Genomic DNA, 26,995 nt, shown 5'->3' with positions numbered 1-26,995 from the left:
ACCACCGCTTAGGGGGAGGTACAGTGGTGAGAACCTGATGGGGATTGAAGAATCCAACGCTCTGATCAGCTCTGCAGGGATAAGATACCGAATTCGTCTGTTGGTGGAAAACATTCACGATCATCTGCAAGGGATTTTAAGGAAATGCCCCGAGGGTACCTGTTCTGAATAGACGATCCAAACCACTTAAAATTTATAGCAATTTTAAATGTTTATTAAGCATGTACCTGTAAAGCTCTTATGTGTCATGATGCAATGTTTATCAAAAAATTCGGACGTCATTTTTGCAAACAAAACAGGAAAATGAAAATGAAAACAGAGATATACTGAATAACATGATTTTATTGATTGAACGGCCTCTGAATAGGCATTTACATCAAGAAGCAATCCCTGGAAAGAGGTAATCGCATAACAAATAAAAACAGACATTAATCTAATGGCAATGTGAAATGGATTTCTATTGGGTTCCAATTTTGCTATGACTTGCTCGTCTTCAAGATCCTCCAGATGATCCACTTTCTGAAAAGAGTGATTGGACTGTTTCCTATCCTTCAAAAGTTTCCAGTCATTGACACGGGATGAGATTCAGAACTACTCAGATCGTAGTCATTCGTTTAATCCCTAACTTTTGCCTGGATCGCCCTTTTCGGGTTTTCAATCCACCGGGATACCCATTTTTGCCTAAGTTGCCTCTTCAGGTTTTCAACTTACCGGGTGTACAATCTTTTCACTTTTAATTCCTAATTTTTGCCCGAACCTTTTTCATTTTCTTGGTTCGCCGGGATGCCCATTTTTGCTTGGACTACTCTTTTTATTGTCCAGCGGGTCTATTTCATGCGAAGTATTTTTAACTGCGTCTGAGTTCATCGGGGAAGTGAAGTTTTCACCATCCATCGTTGCAAGCATTAAGGCCCCACCATCAAAAACCTTGGTGACAATATACGGTCCATCATAGTTAGGAGTCCACTTGCCCCTGTGATCTGTCTGAGGAGGAAGGATCCTTTTCAACACTAAATCTCCGACTTGGAAACATCGAGGATGCACTTTTTGATCAAAGGCTCTCTTCATCCGACTCTGATACAATTGCCCATGACAAATGGCTGCCATTCGTTTCTCTTCGATAAGACTCAACTCATTGAACCTTGTTTGAACCCATTCAGCTTCGTCTAACTTGACATCCAACAGGACTCTTAGAGAAGGAATCTCCACTTCAACAGGTAGGACTGCTTCCATACCATACACAAGGGAGTAAGGGGTTTCCCCGGTCGATGTACGTACTGAAGTACGGTACCCATGCAAGGCGAATGGTAGCATCTCATGCCAATCTCTGTATGTAACGACCATCTTCTGCACAATCTTCTTTATGTTCTTATTTGCCGCCTCAACAACACCGTTCATCTTAGGGCGGTAAGGGGAAGAATTGTGATGCTGAACGTTGAAGTTCTGGCACAACTCCTTCATCATTTTGTTGTTGAGATTAGAACCATTATCAGTAATGATTCCTTCGGGAATCCCATAGCGACAAATGATTTCTTTCTTGATGAAATGGGCAACCATATGTCTGGTGACATTCGCGAACGATGCTGCTTCGACCCACTTGGTGAAATAGTCGATGGCAACAAGGATGAAGCGATGCCCATCGGAGGCGGTCGACTCAATCTTTCCAATCATATCGATGCCCCACATAGCGAAAGGCCACGACGAAGACATCACATTCAAAGGATTCGGCGGCACATGTACCTTATCAGCATAAATCTGGCATTTATGACACTTCCGAGCATATTTGAAACAATCAGATTCCATGGTCATCCAGTAATAACCCGCTCTCAACAATTTCTTAGCCATTGCATGTCCGCCGGCATGAGTACCGAAGGAGCCTTCATGAACTTCCTGCATTAACATGTTTGCTTCGTGTCTATCCACGCATCTGAGCAAAACCATGTCGAAGTTCCTCTTATACAGCACATCGTCTTTGTTCAAGAAGAAACTGCCTGCCAATCTTCTCAAAGTCTTTCTATCATTGTTGGATGCCCCTGCAGGGTACTCTTGATTCTTCAGAAAGCACTTGATGTCGTGATACCAGGGCTTGTCATCAACTACCACTTCAGCAGCAAACACATACGCGACCCTATCAAGGTGCATCACGTCGATCTTGGGAGCATGGTTCCAACGGATCACCGTGATCATGGAGGATAGAGTAGCAAGAGCATCTGCCATCTGGTTCTCATCACGAGGTATATGGTACAACTTTACTGTTGTGAAGAAAGTAACAATCTTCTCGTGTAATCTCTGTAGGGGACCAGAGTAGGCTGGAGAGTGTTCTAATCACCATTCACTTGATTGATTACCAGAGCTGAATCTCCAAAGATGTCCAAAGTCTTGATTCTCAAATCAATGGCTTGCTCAATACCCAAGATACAGGCTTCATACTCAGCTTCATTATTGGTGCACTCGAAAGTCAGACGAGTGGTGAAAGGCATGTGGGCACCTTTCAGAGTTGTAATGACAACACCAATTCCACTTCCTCTGGCGTTGACGGCCCCATCAAACATTAAAGTCCACTTTTCGTCTGGATCAGGTCCCTCTTCAACAACTGGCTCTTCACAGTCTTTCATCTTGAGGAACATGATGTCTTCATCTGGAAAATCAAACTTCATCGGCTCATAATCTTCAACCGGCTGTTGAGCAAGATAGTTTGACAGAATACTCCCCTTGATGGCTTTCTGGGAAGTATACTGGATGTCGTACTCTGTCAGTACCATTTGCCAACGAGCAACTCTTCCGGTGAGAGCTGGCTTCTCAAATATATACTTGACTGGATCCATTTTGGAGATCAGTAAGGTTGTGTGAGACAACATGTATTGTCTCAATCGCTTAGCAGCCCATGCAAGTGCACAACATGTTTTTTCAAGCATTGAGTATCTCGACTCACAATCTGTGAATTTCTTACTCAGGTAGTAGATGGCATGCTCTTTCCTACCTGTCTCGTCGTGTTGACCGAGAACACAACCCATGGAATTGTCCAGTACTGTCAAATACATAATCAGCGGTCTCCCTGGGACCGGAGGCACAAGGATAGGAGGATTCTGCAAATACTCTTTTATCTTCTCGAACGCCCTTTGACAATCATCATTCCACCTGATAGCCTGATCTTTTCTCAACAATTTGAATATTGGCTCACACGTGGCTGTTAGGTGAGAGATGAACCTTGCAATGTAGTTCAACCTCCCTAAGAAACCACAGACTTGTTTCTCTGTTCTTGGCTCAGGCATTTCCTGTATCGCTTTCACTTTGGACGGATCCACCTCAATCCCTTTTTCACTAACAATAAAACCCAGTAATTTTCCAGATCTCACCCCAAAAGTACACTTGTTCGGATTAAGCCTCAACTTGAATTTTCTCAAACGCTCAAACAGTTTCTGCAAATTCACCAAATGTTCTTCTTCTGTCTGAGATTTGGCAATCATATCATCAACATAAACCTCGATTTCATGATGAATCATATCATGGAAAAGAGTCACCATCGCTCGCTGATATGTTGCTCCGACATTTTTCAGACCAAACGGCATCACCTTGTAGCAGAAGGTGCCCCATGGGGTTATGGATGTTGTCTTCTCCATGTCTTCTGGTGCCATCTTAATTTGATTATAGTCAGAAAAGCCATCCATGAAGGAGAATACCGAGAACTGAGCCGTGTTATCCACCAAAACGTCAATGTGAGGTAAGGGGAAATCATCTTTAGGACTAGCCCTGTTCAGATCCCGATAGTCAACACACATCCGTACCTTTCCATCCTTCTTAGGTACCAGAACGATATTTGCAACCCATGGCGGATAATTTGTGACTGCTAGAAACCCTGCATCCAACTGTTTTTGCACTTCTTCCTTTATCTTGACAACCATCTCTGGTCTTGTTCTTCTGAGCTTCTGCTTGACCGGAGGACAACCTTCTTTAAGCGGCAAGCGATGTACCACGATGTCTGTGTCAAGCCCTAGCATGTCCTGATAAGACCAAGCGAAGATGTCAGCATACTCTTGCAGCAATTCAATCAACCCCTTCTTCACATTGTCTTCCAAAGCAGCCCCTATCTTGATTTCTCTCTTGGTGTCCTCGGTGCCGAGATTAATCACTTCAACAGACTCTTGATGCGGTTGAATGACCCTTTCCTCTTGTTTTAATAACCTGGTAAGTTCTTCAGGGAGTTCACAGTCTTCATCACCCTCTTCTTCAGCTTGAAAGATTGGATTTTTAAAGTCGAAGCGAGCCATAGCAGAACCGTTATCAATAGGATCCGGTGATGTGCATCTGCATGAGTGATGGTATGTGCTTATGAGTGTGAAAAAAAAGTGGAAACTAAACAAACCATTGCCATTTTTTTTTGAAAAACTACAAAAATAGAAAGACAGGGGAACGAAATATTTGAATGCAAAAAGACGTCCTTTATTTATGATAAAAAATGCAAGTGTCACATAGATGAGCTCTACAATGAGTCATTACGCCCTGGCGGAATGTAAGACTTGGATATGCATGAATAAACAACGAAAATTACTCCTCCAGACAAGTGGCTTGGACAATCTCCTAAGAAGACCAATTGTTGAGAACTTCACCCGGGATCCTCGGACGCACCCAGTTATCGATGTCGCAATCACTATCCCCATCTTCATTGTTGACCGCAGAGACTAATTTGACTTCTCCTTCAACCATGTTAACGTTGGCTCCACCATGCTGGGGCATGGGATTGTTGACGACATTAGGAGATGGTGCAAAGTTAACGGCCTTTGAATCAATGAGGTCCTAAACTACGTGCTTAAAAGCTTTGCAGTTCTCAATATTGTGGCCAGGTGCCCCAGAGTGGAAGCTACACCTAGCGTTGGCGTCATAACCCACCGGAAGCCTACCAACGGGAGGAGCCAGAGTGCGCAACTGCACAAGTTGTAGTTGTTGAAGACTAGAAAGCAACTGAGCGTACGATATTGGAAGAGTGTCGAAACGCCGGTCCATCGTCCTTGGCCTCGGTTGATAGGCGGGTCTGTTACCCGGTTGTTGTGGTTGGTACTGAGCTGGTTGATGCTGTGGTTGTTGTTGTTGTAGTGGTGCTGCAGCTGGAATGGTCACAGCCGCAACATACGGTTGCTGATGATAGTTCTGAAAGTTATTCCTCCGGTTATCCCTATTCTGATAAGAAGATATGGCACTTGCATCCCCTTCTCTCCTCTTCTGTCCCTGAATGAACGGCTTCTTCACCTCTGATGAGGATCCACCTCCACTCTGGGTCTTGTATGTCCTCAGGTAATTCTCCACCCTCTCTCCGGTAGAGACTACATCAGCAAAATTGGAGGCATTGCAACCCACCAGGCGCTCCAAATAAGGTCCTGGCAGAGTGTTCATGAACATGTTAGCCATTTCCTTCTCCAACATAGGAGGTTGAACACGGGAAGCTGTTTCTCTCCAGCGTTGAGCGTATTCTCTGAAGCACTCATTGCTTTTAAGAGACATATTTTGAAGTTGAGTTCTGTCCGGAGCCATGTCTGCATTATACTGATACTGCTTCACGAAAGCCTCAGCCAAATCCCTCCAACAACGGATGTGGGCTCTGTCCAGCCTCATATACCATTCCAGGGATGCCCCAGCTAGGCTGTCCTGGAAAAAGTACATAAGCAACTTTTCGTCATCGGAGTATGCAACCATTTTACGGAAATAGGCTTGCACATGGGTCTTCGGGCAAGAGTTGCCATTGTATTTGTCAAATATCGGGATCTTGAATTTCGGTGGCACTCTCACACCTGGGACTAGCCCCAAGTCAGCAACATCTACTCCCAGAGGATTATGTCCTTCCACTGCCTTCAACCTCTCTTCCAATCTTCTAAACATGGGGTCCACACCATGACCCATACCAAAGTCTTCCTGCAGCAGGGGGAACTGATCGTCCTGATCATCATGAACGGGCTGTTGACCGGAGGTGACATGTAGGATTGGGATATGCCCCGTTCCATTGGGTCCATTAGCCTCTCCAGCTAGAGGATCAGTCACCGTCTCTGGTTGAGCAGGGGGATTCCTCTGTATCATCTGCCTGAGCTCTTGCTGTCCCTGAGCCACCCCTTGAACCACATCCATGAATTGATTCATGCGGATTTTCATCTCAGCGAACTCTGCCTGTAGGCTTTCCATTGCTCTCTGGTGGTTTCTGCGGGTACCGTACCAGTGAATGCCTGGGTCAGCTATCCTGCTGATGGAACACCAAACAAACTGAGAACACTGTGGCGGTACCTGTTATACAAGACATGCTAATGAATATGTAAATGCAATGACATGTTTATCAATTCCAAAGGTATTCTACCCCCTTGATTCCAGTCTTTCAATAGATAAACGATGTAAAAAAAAAGACTAAGTCGTTGATGAGAACCAAGAAAATTCCGACTAGAATCAAGTAGAAGATATAAACCCCACAGAAATGGATAAACATGTGTAAATGATTATGAATGCAAAATAATGTGATGCAAAATAATGTGAATGCAGTGCAGTGGCATGGGAATAAGGATCGCTGTATCTGCTTGAACATCTGTCAGGTTGCACTGTCTGGAGAGAAATTAAGAGCACACCAAACAAAGGTCATGGGATGGATCATGTTATCCTTAATATCAACCATCCATTTTGGTGGATTATGGTTTACACCTTATCAACACCCAAGTTTCATTGATATTAAGGATACCTGATCGGATCAACCATGAATCAAGGGTTTGTTGCAAGTCACGAGCATGGAGTTTAGGTTAAGAACCACCCAAAAGGAGTGTACTAAGGTTTAAACCTGCCAAACATGTTCTACAAAAGGTTCCCATAGTCATAATCCCATCTTTCGGATATTATCGGAGGAACGACTACTCGTATTCCAAAAATATTCTCAAGAGAGACTCTTATGAGTGTAGTATCGCGTAACAATCGTATCAAATCTTACACTTGAACGACTTTCGCACTACGTCCTACGAATAGGCCAAGATGGGTTTGGTAAACTAAGGTCCTCGGCTTCTAAGGTTTATATTGGAAAAAGTAATGTCTAACCACGACTTACTTGTGTGGCATTATTGATCTCAACATAACCTCCACCAAGTGAATGGGCTTGCAAGTCAACTTGCTAAGGAATAACTCCACACAAGTCGACAAGACTATGCCATTCTCCTATCCTAAGTGCACTCGAGTTAGGGTATAGAACTCATCTCACAAAGATCACCAAGCAGCCATAGCCAGCCAACAGATACAACAATGATATGTACACAATGCAATAAGGTAAAGCAGGTAAATAAATAACTGTACAAAAGCATGAACACCCAGTAAACAAACAAACTACAAAAGCTAAGAGGGACTCGCTTAGGGAAACCGGGTCCCCAGCAGAGTCACCAGCTGTCGCAACCTGAAAAATATAGCGTGCGAAAAAAAATAACCGACGAAGAAAGACAGGAGAGTCGCCACCATGCGTTATTTATCCCAAAGGAGGGAAAGGAAACGCTCGAAGTAAACCTGAAAAAAGGAAAGGAAAAGACAAGGTCTCGCAACCAAATCTTGGGTTCGGGAGTCGATTATGCGAAGGGAAGGTATTAGCACCCCTATGCATCCGTAGTACTCTACGGGATCCACTTTTGTAGTTCTTGTCTAAAGGGTGTGAGTTTATCTTGTGCTGTTTACTAAAAAAAAGGGTTAAATGAAAATGACTCGCGCGGGTGTCGCATCCACTGCATACGTATCTCATCTGAATATAAGAATCAGAGTCTTCGTAGCTCGGTTGACCTATGGGTTGGGGGATGTGTGCTCGCTAAGACATCGTGTCTTATGCCTACGTATCTCATCTGGAATGAGAATCAGAGAAAGCCGTAGTTTGGCTAACTACGGGGTTATGGATTGGGTTTTGGACGAACGACGTTACTACGCAATCTACCGAATGCTCGACCTTTGGAGACTTACTCACCTGTAGTAGAAGGATTTAACGTGTTCTTAGGAGAAGAAAAATCAACGAGTTGGTAGGGTTAGGGATGCTCATGCAAAAGGAGTCCTGAACGAAGGAACCTGTAAAAAAAAAAACACACAAAAACATTGCCTCCTATCGAAGTCTTCCAGCTAGGAAAGCAGTAAAATGCGGGAAAAATGTAAAAGGTACCACGCGGATAAAGATCCGAAGTAACAACAATTAGAGGAATGGGAAACCCAGGGATCCTTCCAAGCTAAACACCATCAAAGAAAGTGAGTCAGTACAGGTAATCAGAATAAACCTCCAGGTGGTATCCCACAAATAAAGTGGAACACCAGGCAAGCTATCCCTGCAAGAGTATGTGAGCCCTCACAAAAACTCAACAAAAGGGTTAGTGAAACACGATAAGCATTTTTTTCATGGATAACAGTATGGTTTCAGAAACCTCAAACCCTGTGGCATACACTTCAGAAATTAAACGATTAAACATTCAAGGCATAGGTTTCACCCATTCATGCATATGCGAAACCTAACGATATCCACACTTCCAAATTCAAACATAATACATCACACATTTAGAACATTCAAATTGAAGGCGTAAAATAATGGGAATAGGGAAAACCTGATTGGAGAGCTTGATTGAAATTGAGTTGCACCCGTGAGGTTTACAAAACAATCTTTAGGGTTTATGTGAGGCAGAGGTGATTCTGTGCAGTTGAGTTCCCTTCAGGGTTTGGAGGTTGCTCTGAACTCTGTTAGCTATTCTCTCACTATCTTTTTCCCCAGGGTTCTTCTCTCACTATCTTTTTCCCCAGGGTTCTTCTCTCACTATCTTTTTCCGAGACAGGGTAATAGGAATAGAATGGCCTTTTGTTTTCACTGAAACTCTGAATTTATAACCTGATTTTTTTGGACCTTTGGGCTCAAATGAGAGGGGTCCAAGTCCAAGGTTTTTTCTTTTATTTATTTATTTATTTTTCGTTTTCCATTTTTTTTTTCGTTTTTTTTTTCAAAACACGTGGGCTTCGCCTAGCGAGCATGACAGTTCATGAACAAACCTTTGCTCCTTCAAGATTAACGTTTTGACTGCCGAATAGACCCCTGTTGGAAGTAACTCAAGTCTTTCCCTTGTGTTGACTGATCATCTAAATAGAGCCCACAAAGTGTCCTGGATGATGTTCAAGCTTCTTGGATCCGATTCCGATTGCCATGATGAAATGCAAATGCTAAATGACCTAAAAGTGAATGCATGCATGAGGTGTAAAACGTATGCTTCCAGGAAAAATGAAGGGTAAATTTTGGGGTATTACAGATGCTTTGGGCTCAATCATGCCAATCATATCAATTCCCCACATGGAGAAGGGCCATGGAGAGGAAATGACGTTCGACAGTGTCAGAGGAACATGAATCTTATTTGCATAAATTTGATACTTGTGGAATTTCTTCACAAACTTGCAACAGTTAGATTCCATTGTCATCCAATAGTAACCTGCTCGCAACATCTTCTTTTCCATAGCATTTCCATTGGAATGAGTACCAAAGGAACCTTCATGGATTTCAGTCATCAATAAGTCTGCTTCGTGTCTATCCACACATCTGAGCAGAACCATATCGAAATTTCTATTATACAATACATCACCATTCAGGTAGAAATTATTGGCTAATCTCCTCAAAGTCTTCTTATCTTTCAAAGATGCCCCAGATGGGTAAATCTGACTTTGGAGAAAACACTTGATATAAAAATACCACGGCTTCTCATCTTAGATCTCTTCAACAACAAACACATGAGCTGGCCTATCAAAATGCATCACAATCAAATTAGGAACTTTATTCCAGAACTTCACCATAATTATAGAAGTCGACGTTGCAAGAGCATCTTCCATCCGATTTTCATCTCGAGGGATATGATGAAACTCAACCTTTGTAAAGAAAGTTGAAATCCTCCTCGCATAATCTCTATATGGTATCAAACCGGGTTTATTCGTCTCCCATTCACCTTTGATCTGATTCACAACCAAAGTTGAATCTCCATAGACGTCTAAATACTTGATTATGAGATCAATGGCCTCTTCAAGCCCCATAATGCAAGCTTCATACTCAGCCATATTATTTGTACATTTGAAAGTCAATCTAGCTGTAAATAGAAAATTTGTGCCTTGAGGAGTAATAATCACTGCCCCAATGCCATTACCATACTGATTAACAGCTCCATCAAATACCATGCCCTAATGGGAACCAGGTTTTGGCCTTTCTTCAAGCAATGGTTCATCACAATCTTTCATCTTCAGGTACAAGATCTCTTCATCAGGAAAATCATACTACACTGACTGGTAATCTTTAATCGGTTGGTGAGCCGAATGGTCAGCAAAGACACTACCTTTAATCACTTTTTGAGATTGGTATTCAATATCATACTCAGATAACAACATCTTCCAACGAGCGATCCTCCCAGTTAAATCAGGCTTTTCAAAAATATACTTGATTGGATCCATTTTGGATATCAACCAAGTGGTATGATTCAACATATATTGACGCAGACGCTTAGCATCCCAAGCCAATGAGCAACAAGTTTTCTCAAGTAGAGAATACCGAGTTTCACAGTCAGTGAACTTATTACTGAGGTAGTAAATAACATATTCTTTCTTTCCAGTTTCATCTTGATGACCAAGAATACAACCCATACTCTCTTCAAGCATAATCAAATACATGATCAAAGGTCTTCCTTCAACAGGCTGAGACAAGATCGGAGGCTCAAGCAGATATTCTTTGATACTGTCAAAAGCTTTCTAGCAATCTTCGGTCCAATCACAAAACTGATCTTTTCGAAGAAGCTTGAATATAGGTGTTCATGTGGAAGTCATATGCAAAATGAATCTTGAGATATAATTCAAGCGGCTGAGAAAACCTATGACTTACTTCTCAGTTTTGGGTGCAGACATCTCTTGTATTGCTATGACCTTGGCATGATCAACTTCAATACCCTTCTCACTGATAATAAATCCCAACAACTTACCAGAACGAACACCAAAAGTACACTTATTGGGATTCAAGCGAAGTTTATACTTCCTCAAACGCTGGAATAGCTTCAACAAATGCTCAACATGTCCTTCTTCGTTAATGGATTTAGCAATCATATCATCAACATAAACTTCGATCTCTTTATGCATCATATCATGAAAAATAGTAGTCATTGCTCTTTGGTAAGTTGCACTAGCATTCTTTAAACCGAAAGGCATCACTCTATAACAGAATGTTCCCCAAGCTGTAATGAACGTGGTCTTCTCCATATCTTCGGGTGCCATCTTGATCTGATTATATCAGGAAAATCCGTCCATAAACGAAAATACTTTGAACTTAGCTGTATTGTTTACCAACATATCAATGTCTGGTAGAGGGAAATCATCTTTCAGACTAGCTTTGTTCAAATCTCTATAATCAACGCACATACAAACCTTTCCATCCTTCTTTGGAACAGGCACAATATTGGCCACCCACTGCGGATACTCAGCAGTAACAAGGAAACCATTATCAATCTGCTTCTGCACTTCTTCTTTGATCTTTACTGCCATATCAGGATGAGTCCTCATCAACTTCTGCTTGACTGGCGGGCATTCTGGTTTCAACAGCAATCTATGCTCCACAATCTCAGAATCCAAACCAGACATGTCTTGATAGGACCAAGCAAACACATATGAGTACTCTCAGAGAAGATCAATCAACCCCTTCTTAACCTTTGGACACAGTCGAGACCCAATCTTGACTTCCTTCACATCATCTTCAAAACCCAAGTTGACTAACTCAATCTGCTCTTCAAATGGCTGAATGGCTTTTTCCTCATGCTCAAGTAGACGAGACAATTCATCAGACACCTCTTCCTCACCTTCTTCCTCGGCCTCAAACACAGGGAATTCAAAGTTTGGACAAAGAGTATGATCATTGTATTCAATGGGTTTAGAAACCAACCTGCATAATGATTTGATATTTTGATTTTAGATAGGTGATTTGGTGACCAAATATTATGCAGATGGACAATTATATTTATTTATGTATGTTTTTTTTTGTGATTACCATTTTCAGAAAATCGAAAAGTAAAATAAAACATCATAGATGTGGATGAATAGAATTGCATTTTATTAATGATCAAATTTGAAAATGCCAAACAATGTTTGCTTCTCCCTTAGGCATAGGAGAAGGATTTTAAAAAACAATAAAAGCAATTACTTAGAATGATGCATAATAACAGGAACATCGACAATAATCCAATTGTTGCAAGCTCTTCCACGCGTCACAAAATTGGTGCAATCTTCTTCTTCATCACCCTCAATCACTGCAGCTAAGTATTGCTCATTACCATGAATGAACCCTCTTCTACGGAAACTGGGTTGCACAACTTCAGCCTTAAGCACAGACGATCCTCGTTGGAAACCCAAACCTGTTTTGCTCTTGTTCTCGGCGACCTCTACCATCTGGCCCCACTGATCAGAATTACCGTCTTCAACAACCTTCTATGCGTCTCTGAAGGAGGACATAGGCGCCCCAACTCTCTTTTCTTCTGCAATAGATAGATCTTGGAACGGAGTTTCAATCTCATCCTCAGCTTCTACATAAGAGAAAGATGACATGTGGCTTACCAACAAAGCCTTCTCCCCACCGATGATAACAAGCTTTCCATTCTTAACAAACTTCAACTTCTGATGTAGCATTGACGTAATAGCTCCCGCCTCATGTATCCATGGCCTTCCTAACAATCAGCCATAGGCCGGGTGGATATCCATTACTTGGAAAGTAATTTAGAAATCACCCGGACCTATCTTCACAGGAAAGTTCACCTCACCAATCACAGTCTTATGAGAACCATCAAATGCCTTGACGATCACGCCACTGTATCTCATTGGAGCTCCTTAATACGACAATCTGGAAAGAGTTGATTTTGGGAGTACATTCAATGAAGAGCCGGTGTCAACCAATACATTTGACAAAGCGTCTTCCTTGCAATTCATTGATATATGCAATGCTAAGTTGTGATTTCTACCCTCCCCGAGGAGTTCCTCATCACAAAAGCTCAAGTTGTTGCAGAAAGTGATGTTAGCCACAATATGATCCAACTGATCCACTGTAACATCATGCTCCACATAAGCTTGCTCCAATACCTTTTGCAATGCTTCTCTGTGCGCTTCAGAATTCATGAGCAGAGACAACACTGAAATCTTGGAAGGAGTTTGGAGCAACTGTGTAGCGGTGTATTCGTCACTTTATGATTTATTGACTAAATCAAAAGCAAAGCATACAAAGAATCGAGTTGCCACCGCACTTTTATTTATCCAAAGGAATGGCTAAAAAGCGAACAAAAGCCTAAGAAGTTTTACACATAGAAAACTAATGAAAAGATCAGAGAGTCTGGGTAAGGGGTTAATTACGCAATGGGAAGGTGTTAGGCACCCAAAACGTCCTAGGTACTCCTAGGGAGCCCTTTTCACACTTGTTGTATAAAAAGTTTCTTTGTTTATGACTTATTGTGCAAACATGATTGGGAAGATGAGAAAAGAATATACAATTTTATTATTTTTGTATTTGAACGGATGAACCCGTTGCCTACGTACCTTCCATGAAAGGTAAGGATCAAAATGCCGTAGTTCGGCTAAAAGATTTCCAAAATATGAGTGGGTTCATTTTAAACAAAAGCCCTAAGGTCTTTCGTTATCCACGGGAGAAAACTCAACCTTATACAAACAACGAGTCCACCATGTAAGAACAGCTTCAACTTGCTAGTGAGGGGTTAACCCTATAATAAGCAAGGAAGTCTTACAATTCAATCACTAAGGACAAGAAGGTGAGATTAATATCAACCAACTAGGATAAATCAAACCTATGGCTAATGTAAGAAAACTTAACAAGAATGGACAAAGCCACAAAACAATTGAATGAGTTGGATTAGCCAATTAGGATTTATTCACAAAAGAGTGGTCAAAGCATGATTAGAATTCAATTCAAAGAAGTGTTATAAAATGGATTTTGAAAAATCAAAGGCCTAAAGCCTAGGTTTCTAATTTGAAAAGAAATGAGAATGTTTGCACAATATGTGTCAAAGTTTTTGAATTAACATGTGAAAAGGGAGTTTTGAAAACACACACAAACATGGGAGGGTGAGGAAGTAAAACTTCTTAGGTGTTCACTTCTTGAAATCATATGGAAGATGATTCAAGTGTGTCCTTTGGAATAAGGCAACAATGCAAATAAGCAAATGAACAAAGCAAGGTGATACCAGATGCCAATCAATGGACTTATACCAATCTCACAAACAAAGGTGGATACCGGATACCAATCAATGGATTTACACCAATCTCCTAAAATAAAATAATGATACCGGACGCCAATCAATGGACTTATACCAATCTCACAAACAAACACGGATACCGGATACCAATCAATGGATTTACACCAATCTCCTAAAACAAAACAATGATACCGGATGCCAATCAATGGACTTATACCAATCTCATAAACAAACACGGATACCGGATACCAATCAATGGATTTACACCAATCTCCTAAAACAAAACAAATGATACCGGATGCCAATCAATGGACTTATACCAATCTCACAAATAAAACACGGATACCGGATACCAATCAATGGATTTACACCAATCTCCTAAAACAAAACAATGATACCGGATGCCAATCAATGGACTTATACTAGTCTCACACCATATCATTGGAACAACTGCCAAGTAATGGACTTATGCTTGTCTCCTCCATGGACAAAGCAAAAATGCTATAAAGCAAAGCTTATGAAATGATATACAAATGATGGCGATAAATTCACTAAGGCACACTCAAGCAACTATGCACAAATGAATCAAAAAAACAGGCAAACAAGTCAATTAGCACACACTATATACAAGCGATTTGGCTCAAACAAGGTTAGACTTTAAAGTCAACTGGAATGGGGTAAGTTGTGCTCTTAACCTTAACATTGAGAGTTAAGGTGAAGCAGATTAAATGGAGATGAGGGGTGTGCCTCATGGCTCTTATCCCTGATCAGGGAGAGCATTGAATGATAGAATGTGTGGGAGTTCAGAAAGTTGGAACTCTCTCCACAAGTGAATGACTCTATAGATCTTGGGTTAATATCCACAATGCATCAACATGTAATATGAGCAAAGGGATGACACACTGAATAGTAGGATATGGACTACACATCTCTTTTATCTACCAATTGCCTCATATGAGGACTTTTCCTGCTTGGCACAAAGAATAAACAATCACAAGCATTGCCTCTTAAGGAGGACTTCAGACAGGTGCCTGGCCACATAACAAGCCAGGTCTTCTAGACTACATGAAGAAGAGAGGTTATACCTAAAGTGGTTAAGCAACCAAGCAAAAGCAAGTTCAAAGTGAACTTAAGCAACTAATGTACCTGTGGAAACATCAAACAAATCAGTACAACTATACAGACAAACAACCAACAGTTAATGCAACAGACAACCAATATAGGCAAACGCATAAGCCACAACTCAATCTCAAGAGAATCAACATAAACCTACAAAACACACATTAGTAATCAAAAGCAAATATCAAATGCTCTCAAGATGAGGCATCATCAATTGTGTAACTTGTATGTGTAACCTGAAACAAAACTTCAAACATGAGCAACCAACCACTAGGTCAAGGCCTAGGGTCAAAGAAGGAGAAAAAAATTAAAACAGAAACTAAAAATTAACATGAATCAACTTCAATCAAATAAGAAACTAATCCAAAAAGTCTCATGTCAATAGCATCAACCAAAAGAATTTCACAATCAAGACATGTCAAGATGGGCAAGTTGAAACCATATTGAAGCAACAGAATGAACAAATCCATATTAATTCCAAAATGACTCAATAAATTTCAAGAAAAATCAAGGCTAAACAGGACACATCAAATGATCAACACACCAGAAATCAAGGCATTTGGACAAGTATAAGCATGGCAAAGAAATTCATCAAGTCAAGGTAAGCACAAACAAGCTCAAGTAGGACACAATTTGATACATCAACTTAGCACAAGCCTAAAACAGAATTGGAAAATGATAAAGACCTCAAACCAAAGCCACAATAAACTTCAATGTGTCTAGAAACAATATGCAAAATTTCACATTCATAGGATAAACAACCATCATTTCACAAATCATTGAAGTTCATGACTATTCAAAAGTCCACAAATGGTCATCCAGAAAGAAAAATACCAAACAAATCATAAATGAATCCTAAAGTTCCACAAAAATTCATGATCAATCCTAACATCCAGAAGAAGCATCATGCAAACAATCATATCATTTGGAATTTATTTGGCATGGCAAAGAAACTTCACAAGTTGAGCAAGCAAAGGTGTGACACACATTGTCACACCTACATTAACCAGATCATATCTCATCAACCAAACATTCTAAAAATGCAAACTCAACACCAAAATGACCAGCAAGATGTCTAGTTTAAGCATGCCAAATTTCACATTCATTGGATCAACCATCATTATTTCACAAAGAAAATGGCAAGCAAGGTACAAGATAGCATATGCATACACAAACCCTAGGCCAAAACATTTTTCAACCGTGCACAAATTCTGGAAAAATAGCCAAAAACAAGTAGACATGATGAGGAGAACAATGCAAAAAATCTCATGTCATATGGATGATTATTTATGGAGTTATGAGTTTTGGAAGTGGAGAGAAAAATAAAAATCATGAAAGAGCCAGCATATGAACATGGATGAGAAAATATGCAATGCAATTGGAAAAGTGCCGAGCCAGGAATCGAACTATTCTAACATTTAAAATGCCAAGCGCGCCAAGGCTAAACGCAGTCGTTTAACCTAAACCCTAGCCACACGTGCATGCATGCAAAAGCCAAATCCGCAGGTAAAGCTGAAGAACACGTAGGAAAATTCGCAGCAAAGGCGATGAAGGTTATAGGAAAATCCGTAGGTAATGTGCAGCAAATCAAGAACACGATGAAGATCTTCATGATCTTCATCATCAATTTTCTAGAAAATTCCCAAAGTGCACAGAAACATGAATTGAGCATAGCATTGCAAAGATCCATCATCAGGCATCAATAATCAACAACAATTCCATCAAACAACATCATAACACGCACGGATGAAGCGAGAAAGAATCAACATCAAAAGTTCAAACTAACATATCTTGCTCAATACATCATGGATTCGCATGATTTCAAGTTCAATCTACTCAGCAATCAAAGATCTATAACATTAGCATAATGAAAAGCAAGATTTCGAGAATTAATTTGTGACCTCTTGTAGCAACAGAATCGGATTCAGCTGGAATTATGCCTTGCAATGTTCAAAGTCTTCTTCTACAATGCTTATGAAGTGTATTGGATGAGGTTTGGATGTTCAATTGAGCTTGAATCCACGGATTTTGCAATTCACCATTGATGTTCTTCAAGTTCAAGCTGCTTCAAATGGCACAGATTCACCTGGATCTTGCTTGCAGCTTACTCTATGATGATGTTAGATGAAGAATCAAGCAAGGAAAATGCAATTAGAATGAAGAATTGTGAGAAAAATTTGAGAGAAATTTGAGAGAAAAATTCTAGATCTGAGTTTTGTGAATTGTGGTTAGTGTTTTCTGTTAGGGTTTGAGCTTATATACCCCTAATTAGTCATGCCTAATCATGTTTAACCAAAATGCTAATGAATGATTAACTTAGGAGGTGTTTTGACAAAATGTGATTTTTCACCCTTGCATGAATATGGTGCATGAACAGTGCACGTGATGCTTGCTAATTTCACTTAAAAAATCATTTTAAAACCATTGGCAATTGTAAAATATTCAAATGAATTACCAATTTTAAATTATGGAAATTCCCTCCAAAAATCAAGATTTTTTCAAATGATCATGAAATGAGAAATGATGCAATGTAATGCAAGATTTGGATAATAGAGTTCAAGAGAGGAATTTAGCAAAAAGAACCATTCCATTTGGCCATTTGGTTGAGAAGTTATGCACTTTTGAAGTTCAATCCACACTTGGCCATGTTTTGATCATATCTCTTCAACCACAAATGAGAAATTCATGTTCTTGGACATTTTGGAAACGGGAGAGAAAGATATACAACTTTCATGTTCAACAAAATTTCATTGGAAGCATTTTTGGTCATGTAATCTTGAGGAGAAAACCTTTCCATTTTTGCCAATTTTGAATTATAAGTCACTTTCTATTTTTGGAAAGTTTTCATCTGAGTTTATTTTCTTCAATGTTGATGTTTGAAATGTCAAATGAGACTTGTTTGAACATGAATGAAGTATTTCTCATCACTTCCCACCTCCAAAAATCACAGTTGACTTGCAGTTGACTGGCTAGGGTTTCAGTTGACTGAAGAATGCCTTGATGAGATTCAAGCCTCTAGCACTTGAGATTTTGATTCAAAATAACATCATAGCTCATATGAACTCTTGATTAATGATTATGGTGCCCAAATTCTCAAGAATGGCCACCATCTATTGCTCATAGACTGCCTTTGACTGTCTTGACCTAAGATTGCTTCATCTGCAAGTAACAAGGTTAGATGACATATTTATGTACCACTACGCCAAATAAGGGAAAAGAGGGCGCTTTTTTTGGCCTATAACAGCGCTTTTAAGCGCCCTCTAATCTGGCGCTGGCATAGGTAAAGACAGCGCTTTGTTTTCTTGGAGAAAGCGCTGTTTAAAGTGGCCACATTATAGTGCGCTTCCAGAAAAAAGCGCCCTCTGGAGTGGTCCATAAAGGGACACCTTAGAGGGCGCTTTCTGGAAAAAGCGCCCTCTAAAGTTGTCAATGTAAAGTGTTTAGAGGGCGCTTTCAGGAAAAAGCGCCCTCTAAAGTTTTCAATGTAAAGTGTTTAGAGGGCGCTTTCTGGACAAAGCGCCCTCTAAAGTTGTCAATGTAAAGTGTTTAGAGGGCGCTTTCTGGACAAAGCGCCATCTAAAGTTGACAATGTAAAGTGTTTAGAGGGCGCTTTCAGGAAAAGCGCCCTCTAAAGTTGTCAATGTAAAGTGTTTAGAGGGCGCTTTCTGGACAAAGCGCCCTCTAAAGTGTTAGTTATTTTAAAAAAAATTGTTTGAAAAACAGTGGATATTTAATTGGTAACCTGTAAAGCGCAAAAGTGTTGTAATTCATATTGGTAACCTGTAACCTGTAAAGCGCATGCTGCAAAAGTGTAAAATTCATATTGATTTCATCCTTTAATCCAATGTTATACACCATTAATCCATTGATATATACAACATGAATCCATTTATATACAACATTAATCCTCCATATATACAACATTAATATATGATTCTTTGATCAACAATATACAACAACATCATGATTTAGTAAAATTACAACAACAATATACAACATATATACAACAACAACATACAACAACAACATTCCATACATATATGTACAACAATATACAACCTAGCTATATGATTCTTTGATCAACAATGAATTGACACAATTCATCCTTGATTTCATCCAAATGAGCTCTTGAGTATGTCTTGTATTCCTAAAAGTACTACAATTAAGAGAATAAAAAATATTCATGATTTAGTAACAAATTAGATGAAATATCCGATAGTATTAAAATAAACCCTAAGTTATTATTCCATACCATTTTTGGGATGTCTATACGATTCAACGCAATGATGTCTCTCATAAATCTCATTACAAAAAATCCGCAATCGACCGAATTATTTTGCTGAGGACACTACACAGAAAAACAAACAATATATATATATAGTTAATTTCTTACAAACACTATTATAAGCAAAAAAACAAACACTATTATAAGCAAAAATAAGATACTTAATATATACCTGAACTCTGATCCAGGTAATGTCCTTCCTATTGCGGTATTTCTTTTTCAATCTAAATTTTAGTATTGCCCTAACAAAATAAAAACGTATATTGAGATCAATCTGACAGACATAATTAAATATACAAATACACACGAATATTTAAGGGAATTTCACTTACGCGTCAACCGTCTTCTTCATATTCGGATATTTCGTCCAATCACCCGATAAAGAATCGAGATAATACACTATTAGTCTCGAAAGATCCATAGCAACCAACACCCAGTGACCACTGTAAAATAAAACAAAAATTTAGATAATTGAAAATTTTCTACGTAAAAGATATACATAGATTAGAATGAAATTATTAGGAAGAAAATCTAACCCGTTGCCAGAATTAAACAGTATAAAATACAAATTGGGTGTATTATCATCGGCCGCCATGAATCTCTCGACTAGATCATTCTTTACGGATGTTGGATTATTCGTTATTAACGTTGCATTGAAACGGGAAGCAGCAATAAACTTGAAACGGTTACACAATTCAGTTCCCCGCATCAATGTTACATACATATACCTTAAATAGAAACATAATAAACATTAGACTACTCATTGAAATGTGTAAATAAATTGTTCAACTAAGTAAATTATAGATTGATCGGAGTACCATATGTATGTATGAATGACAGCGATGCCCAATTCGGTGTGTTCAAAAAGTTGTTGGAAGTCCTCCTTTCCAATTATTTCGAAATGAGCAGCTCCGAAAACACCTTCATCAAAATTTATAGTACGAATGGCCCCCTCATGCATAATATCGGACTCCTCCACCATTTTCTCAAGACGCATCAAAATTTGAGATTTTGTCCCGGACGTCGTTGGAATATCCTTCGTTGGAATATCCTTCGTAGGAATATCCTTCGTTGGAATATCCTTACCAGCTTTTTTCAACTTTCGACCGGGAACCTAAAAATTCATATAAATTAAATCATGACTTTTTGTGATGCAACAGAATCGTTGTGTATATAATTCAATGGGTATATATATTTGTACCTCTTTTTGAGATGCAACCGACTCGATGCGTCTTGAAATCCCTTTACCAGCTTTAGGGGTGGGTCTTGTAGGAGTCTAACATTACCATGTAATAAGGATTGATTAAATATCATAATTGTAGCTGAATTGAAATGTGAATACTAAATATTCATAATCATTTAGAACATATATACCTCGGCATCAGGGAAAATTAGATCTGACGGCCAACCAACAAAGGATCCGACTGCATCTTGCATCAACGTTGTCTCTGAAACAACGTCAGGTAATGGTAGACGGGCGTCCGTATCGAATACGAGGTCAACCGAAACTTTCATAAATCCCACCGGGAGGGGATTATGGTGAAGTAATTCACCCGAAGTATTGTGCACTTTTCCCTTGCCAACCATGCGATAAGTTGGTGACGATAGATACAGCTGACAAGGTGAAATGCCCTAAACCAATAATAAATGTTATTGTTAACTTGTATATGTGTCAAGTAAAAAAGTGCTATTTTAATTTCATAATAACATATATAATTACCTCGGGAAATTTCGGTTGATGATTGATACTAGCTCGGTCACTAGTATCTTTTGCCTCGGAAGCGCACCTTTCCTCTCTATACCTTGCATTCTCGTTTTGCAGTTGGAGTACTTGTGCCCTTAACTCCGCCAAGGTCTCCATCACCTTTTTGTTGGTAGGATTTTTTGTTTTTGTTTTTTTATAAAATGACGACGGAGTCACACCAAAACCCTTACCCCTCACACGACCGGAATACTCAGGAACATTTAGTACTCGACTAAGTACGCTCCTGCAATCCTGGACCTCGGTTGAAGGTACGGTTTGGGATAAAGTCTCCTGAAATATTATTAGAGGAGATTAAAAATGAATTATATGTCTAACAAAATTTTCGATATAATTAAAGAAATAATGTTTCATATACTTACACATTCGTCATAAACATTTTGGACCGCTTCAACGACAGCCCCATCCTTCCCAACCCGAGCAGCCTTCCATAATACGTGCTCCGGAAGAGATGTTGCGTCACTTTTCTCCTCGGCTAGCTACACATTGAATTAGATTATAAGATCATCAATTATAACATATTGTGACAATGTATAAGCTCATAGCATTTGAATATACTCACAATTCTTTGTTGTAACCGTGCATAACCCGTACGCCCTTTTTTGTACGGATACGCGGGTTTTGATGCCCTTTTCCTATTTATGTCGCTTACTTCCTGGATAAAAAAGTTTAAGGCATATTAGAACCAAGTAACTTAACAATTGTATAATAGCATAATTAATAGACATTACATGGAATTTTTCGTTTCTTCGTTTGGCGACAAAGTTATCCCATTCATCGGCTGAAATAATCGCGGCATACTTCATTGGCCGTTCTCCTTCAACAAATTTTCCTTCCTCATCCTTGAGAAATTTGTTGCACAAAAAGGATCGAAATCCTCGGAGTCTTTTTCCGGCCAATTGAATACAATATTTTTGCCGGCTTTCATCGATGTGAAAGGATCTCTAAAAAACATACAAATGGAGTGTGTTATTATAAAGTAATATTATAACAATATATGGTTAACAAATAGTCAACAAAAAAAACATATAACAATATATGGTAAGTACCTTTATCTCCGACCATATTTTTTCCTTGCCAACCTTCAAGTCCGGACTTCTCCAATTATCACATGTAATCGGAATATGTTGGCGAACAAGGAAACCAATGTAACTTGCCAACATTGAACCGTTAGGCTCAATTAGTTGGTCTTCAGCACTCCAATGTACTTCAAATTTTACACCCTTGTCTCTTGCACGAATGATTGACTTCATAACAGTCAATCCTCGTTTGATTTCTTTTTCAACATTATTACGTGATTCATTCGCGGCATTGGTATCGTCTTGGTTAGCCATTTTATCTGTAATATAGAAATGATTCAATAAGACCCAAGTAAGACAATGATTCAATACGTGAACACATTCATATACCAATGCATGCAACAATCTAAACTCTTTTTTTTATCATTATTGAATACAAACTCACACACACCTACTGCATGCAAAAGACCAATGCAAACTAAACTCTTCCAAGCACAAGCTCAAACACACTTCAACAATCTAAACTCTTCCAAGCACAAGCTCAAACACACTTCCACAATCTAAACTCTTCCAAGCACAAGCTCAAACACACTTCAAATATATCAGTTTTCAATCAGAAATAAAAAACTCAGTTTGCCCTAAACAACATTAATCAACATAATGCACAAAATGAAAAACTAAGTTTAGAAAATGCCCTAATCAAACACATGAAGAAAGTGAACGGTAACGATAGAGAAGAGAAATACCTTAAAGGTGACGGTAACGATGGAGAAGAAAGTGAACAGTGACGGTGGAAGAGGATAACGCAGTGAACGTGAACGGTGAGGGAGGGAGAACGAACGGCGACGATGACGGTGAGGGAGGGAGAACGAACGGATGACGAGAGTAATCGCAGTAGACGGTGGACGCAGTAGAGAGAAAACCCAGTTACGTAAACGAAATAGCTTATGGAGAGGGAAAATAAAGAGACATGCAGTATATGTTATAATTTTAATGTTTACTAAAGGGGACCTTAGAGGGCGCTTTTTTAAAAAAAGTGCCCTCTAAAGGGGACCTAAGAGGGCGCTTCTGAAAGCGCTCTCTAAGGCTTTCCAAAAGCGCCTTCTAAACTGGAAATGTACATGGACTTAGAGAGCGCTTTTTCAAAAGCGCCCTCTAAGGGTAACCTTAGAGGGCGCTTTCACAAAAGCGCCCTCTATTGTTGTCCCTCCATTTTTTTTTTTGGCTTCACTTTAGAGGGCGCTTTGTTACAAAAGCGCCCTCTAAAGGGGGTCTAAGAGGGCGCTTATAAAAGCGCTCTCTAAGGCTTTCCAAAAGCGCCTTATAAACTGGAAATGTACATGGACATAGAGAGCGCTTTTTTAGAAGCGCCCTCTAAGGTTACCCTTAGAGGGCGCTTTCAATAAAGCGTCCTGTATTGGTGTCCCTTCATTTCCTCATTATTTTTTCGCTTCACTTTAGAGTGCGCTTTGTTACAAAAGCGCCCTCTAAAGTGCGCTGTCTATTCTAGTAGTATGCTCCTTATTTTTTCTCTTCACTTTAGAGTGCGCTTTTGTAATAAAGCGCCCTCTAAGGGGCGCTGTCTATTCCAGTTTTTGGCGTAGTGTACTTTTGGTTAGTAAACAAATGAAAAGCAATGACACACAAATGCAAAATATGCTTGGTGATCAAAAAATCACACTCAAAAGCTGACCCACCCACAGGGAAGGAGGCAAGGTGCACAATGATCCTTGAGGCAATGATATGATATGATATGATGCCATGAGGGATCTTAGGGACAAAATTGGGGTCTTACAGATGCCCCTATTTAAGGTCATTCTAGCCGGAGAAGTGAAGTTTAGAAATCTTCATCTCGACACGGTAGAATGGGCTTAAATAACAGTAATGAGACAAATTTTGGTCCCTAAGAGACCTCATGATGCGGATGTATGCATGCAAAAGAAACAAACTCTGTGGGGAATATGGGTCCACAAAGAAGAAAAGACGATCCGTCGGAGTAATACGCTCACCAGGAACAGAGACTCTAACAGGACTCTTATGGGGATAAGAAAACAAGAAAAAGAATGTGTGAGCAGGACACGACTCTGAATTAGGGTAAAACTGACACGGCGTGAACAAGACATGACTGGACTAGAGACCTCACTGGGGAGTGAAGGACTCAAACAGGGAAAAGAAGAATTCCAAAGGAAGACACCTCCATTGGAAAGACACAAGCTGACTCAAACTATCCATAAAGGATACATTTCGGATGAAAATCCGGACTCGGACCAAGGAAAAGATTCACAAAGAACCTCCCTGCCGGGGAAAATTGCATATATTGGGGAAAACGCCAATACAGCAAAAGGGTAAAATCACAACGGAAACTCCACTGGAGAAGGTCTAACAAAGAGACTCTCACGGGGAAGCAACAAAGAAATGAAGTGTTACTGGTATAAGGGTAACAAACTCAGGAAGAATGAATATCTAAGACCGGTATAAGGGTGAGAGATATCAATCAACCAACATCTGAGAAAGACCTGAAAAAGGTACATCAACTCAGGAAAATCTGACTCCACAGGGGGACCGAGGTCATAATAGGGAGCAGAAAGGAAGGAACACCAGAGATACCGGTTACTGGGTATATAATAGGTGACCGACCAAAGCGTGAATTGGTATATATGCCAAAACACTCATCATCCGAAAGGAGGGCTTGAAAAAGCAAATCGACTTACAGGATGGACATTCGGATCCACAACAAGAAAACGAATCTTACTCAGCTGGGGACACAAACCCAAAGAGCGCATGAGATATAATATCCATTACCGTCAGAACGTGGATAGAATACTCGCATGAGATATATTATCTATTACTGTCAGAACGTAGATAATATACTCGCATGGAAGGAAACACCAGGGATACCGGTTAGGGCATATAATAGGTGACCTACCGAAAACGTGAATTGGTATACATGCCAAGACACTCATCATCCAAAAGGATGGATATTCGATTCTACAAAGAATACGAATCTTACTCTATTGGGGAAAATCAACAAAGGACTCCAACCAAAGAGTGAAAGAGATATATTATTCATTACCGTCAGAACGTGAATAATACACTCGAAAAGGAAGAGACACCAGAGATACCGGCTACTGGGTATATAATAGGTGGTCAACCGAAAAGAGAGACAATCGATACCAAGCAACATGGTAAATGAAAGACACTCAAAGGGATAAATCGCAAGCATCCGGCAATTATCCAAGAAACAAAGAAATATTCGAGTCCGAAAAAGGAACACGAATCTTACTCGACTGGAGAAACACAAAAGGCTTCGACTGAAGAGTGCATGAGATATATTATCCATTACCGTCAGAACGTGGATAACATACTCGCATGGAAGATTATCCACAACCGGTTACTGGGTTAACAAAGGATAAATCAACCGAAAAGAAAGGCATCAGGATACCAAAACTAGGTATATAATGATGACCAATCAAAGGGAGCAACAATCATTACCAAGAAAACAGGTAAATGAAAGAAGACTCACTGGGGATACATTGATACAAAATCAATGATCCGGGGATGAATTGCATAAACAACAATTATCCACAAGGACTTGCTGGCAACTTCAAAGGGAATAACATTGCAAGCATACGGCAATGATCCAGAAGACTGCTAGGGATACAATTGGTAGCAAAAGGCAATTATCCAGAAGCAAGGGAGGAATATCAACACCGAATACTGGATGAAGATAACCACAAAGAGTAACCATCATCGGTTAGGATGAACAACAAGGTTAACTCTGCAAAGGGGAGAAATTAGGGTTTACAACTACCGAATACGGGGTAGAATACCAAACTCTGGCTGGGGATAGGGTTGCTAGCATCTGGCAGCTATCCACAAAAAGCACAGACTCCGTTGGGAATAAAACCACAAAAACATAGGATTTACAACTACCGAATACTGGGTAGAAGACCACAAAATCCACCATCAACCAGAACGAACCACAAAGGTTACCTCTGCTAGGGGAAAAGAGATAGGACTTACAACTATCGAATACTGGGTAGTAGCCAACAACTCTGATGAGGATAAAAAGATATGGTTTACATCTACCGAATACGGGGCAGAAAACCACAACTCCGCGTGGGGAATGAAAGAATCACAATTCCGCACGGGCACAAGATAGGGTTTATAACAAACCACAAACTGCTGGAGAGCAGGAAAACTAGGATTTACAACTACCGAATATTGGGTAGAAAACCAAATCGACTCTTGCTGAGGAATAAAAGGTATATAACCATAAATTCCACCAAGAAGAGGGAACATAGGACTTACAACTACCGGTATAAGGGTAGAGGCCCAAAAAGATTCCGCTGGGGATAAAAAGAATTATTGCCAGTTACTGGGAAATTTATTCATTTATTCCACAGGGAAGCACAAGAAACAGCTGACAAATAGCCAATTCGAGATCAAACCGAAAAGACAGACTGAATCAAGACACGTCCTAATGAGGATATAACTCAATAGGAACATCCATCCCAATATATGTGTTGGGAGGAAACGGAAGAAACCGTCATTCACGAGGATATATCTTGGTGGGGAA

Source organism: Lathyrus oleraceus, chromosome 1 (assembly GCF_024323335.1).
Source record: "Lathyrus oleraceus cultivar Zhongwan6 chromosome 1, CAAS_Psat_ZW6_1.0, whole genome shotgun sequence".
NCBI lineage: Eukaryota > Viridiplantae > Streptophyta > Magnoliopsida > Fabales > Fabaceae > Lathyrus > Lathyrus oleraceus.
The sequence above is the reverse complement of the archived record's forward strand: the minus strand, read 5'-3'. Positions refer to the sequence as shown.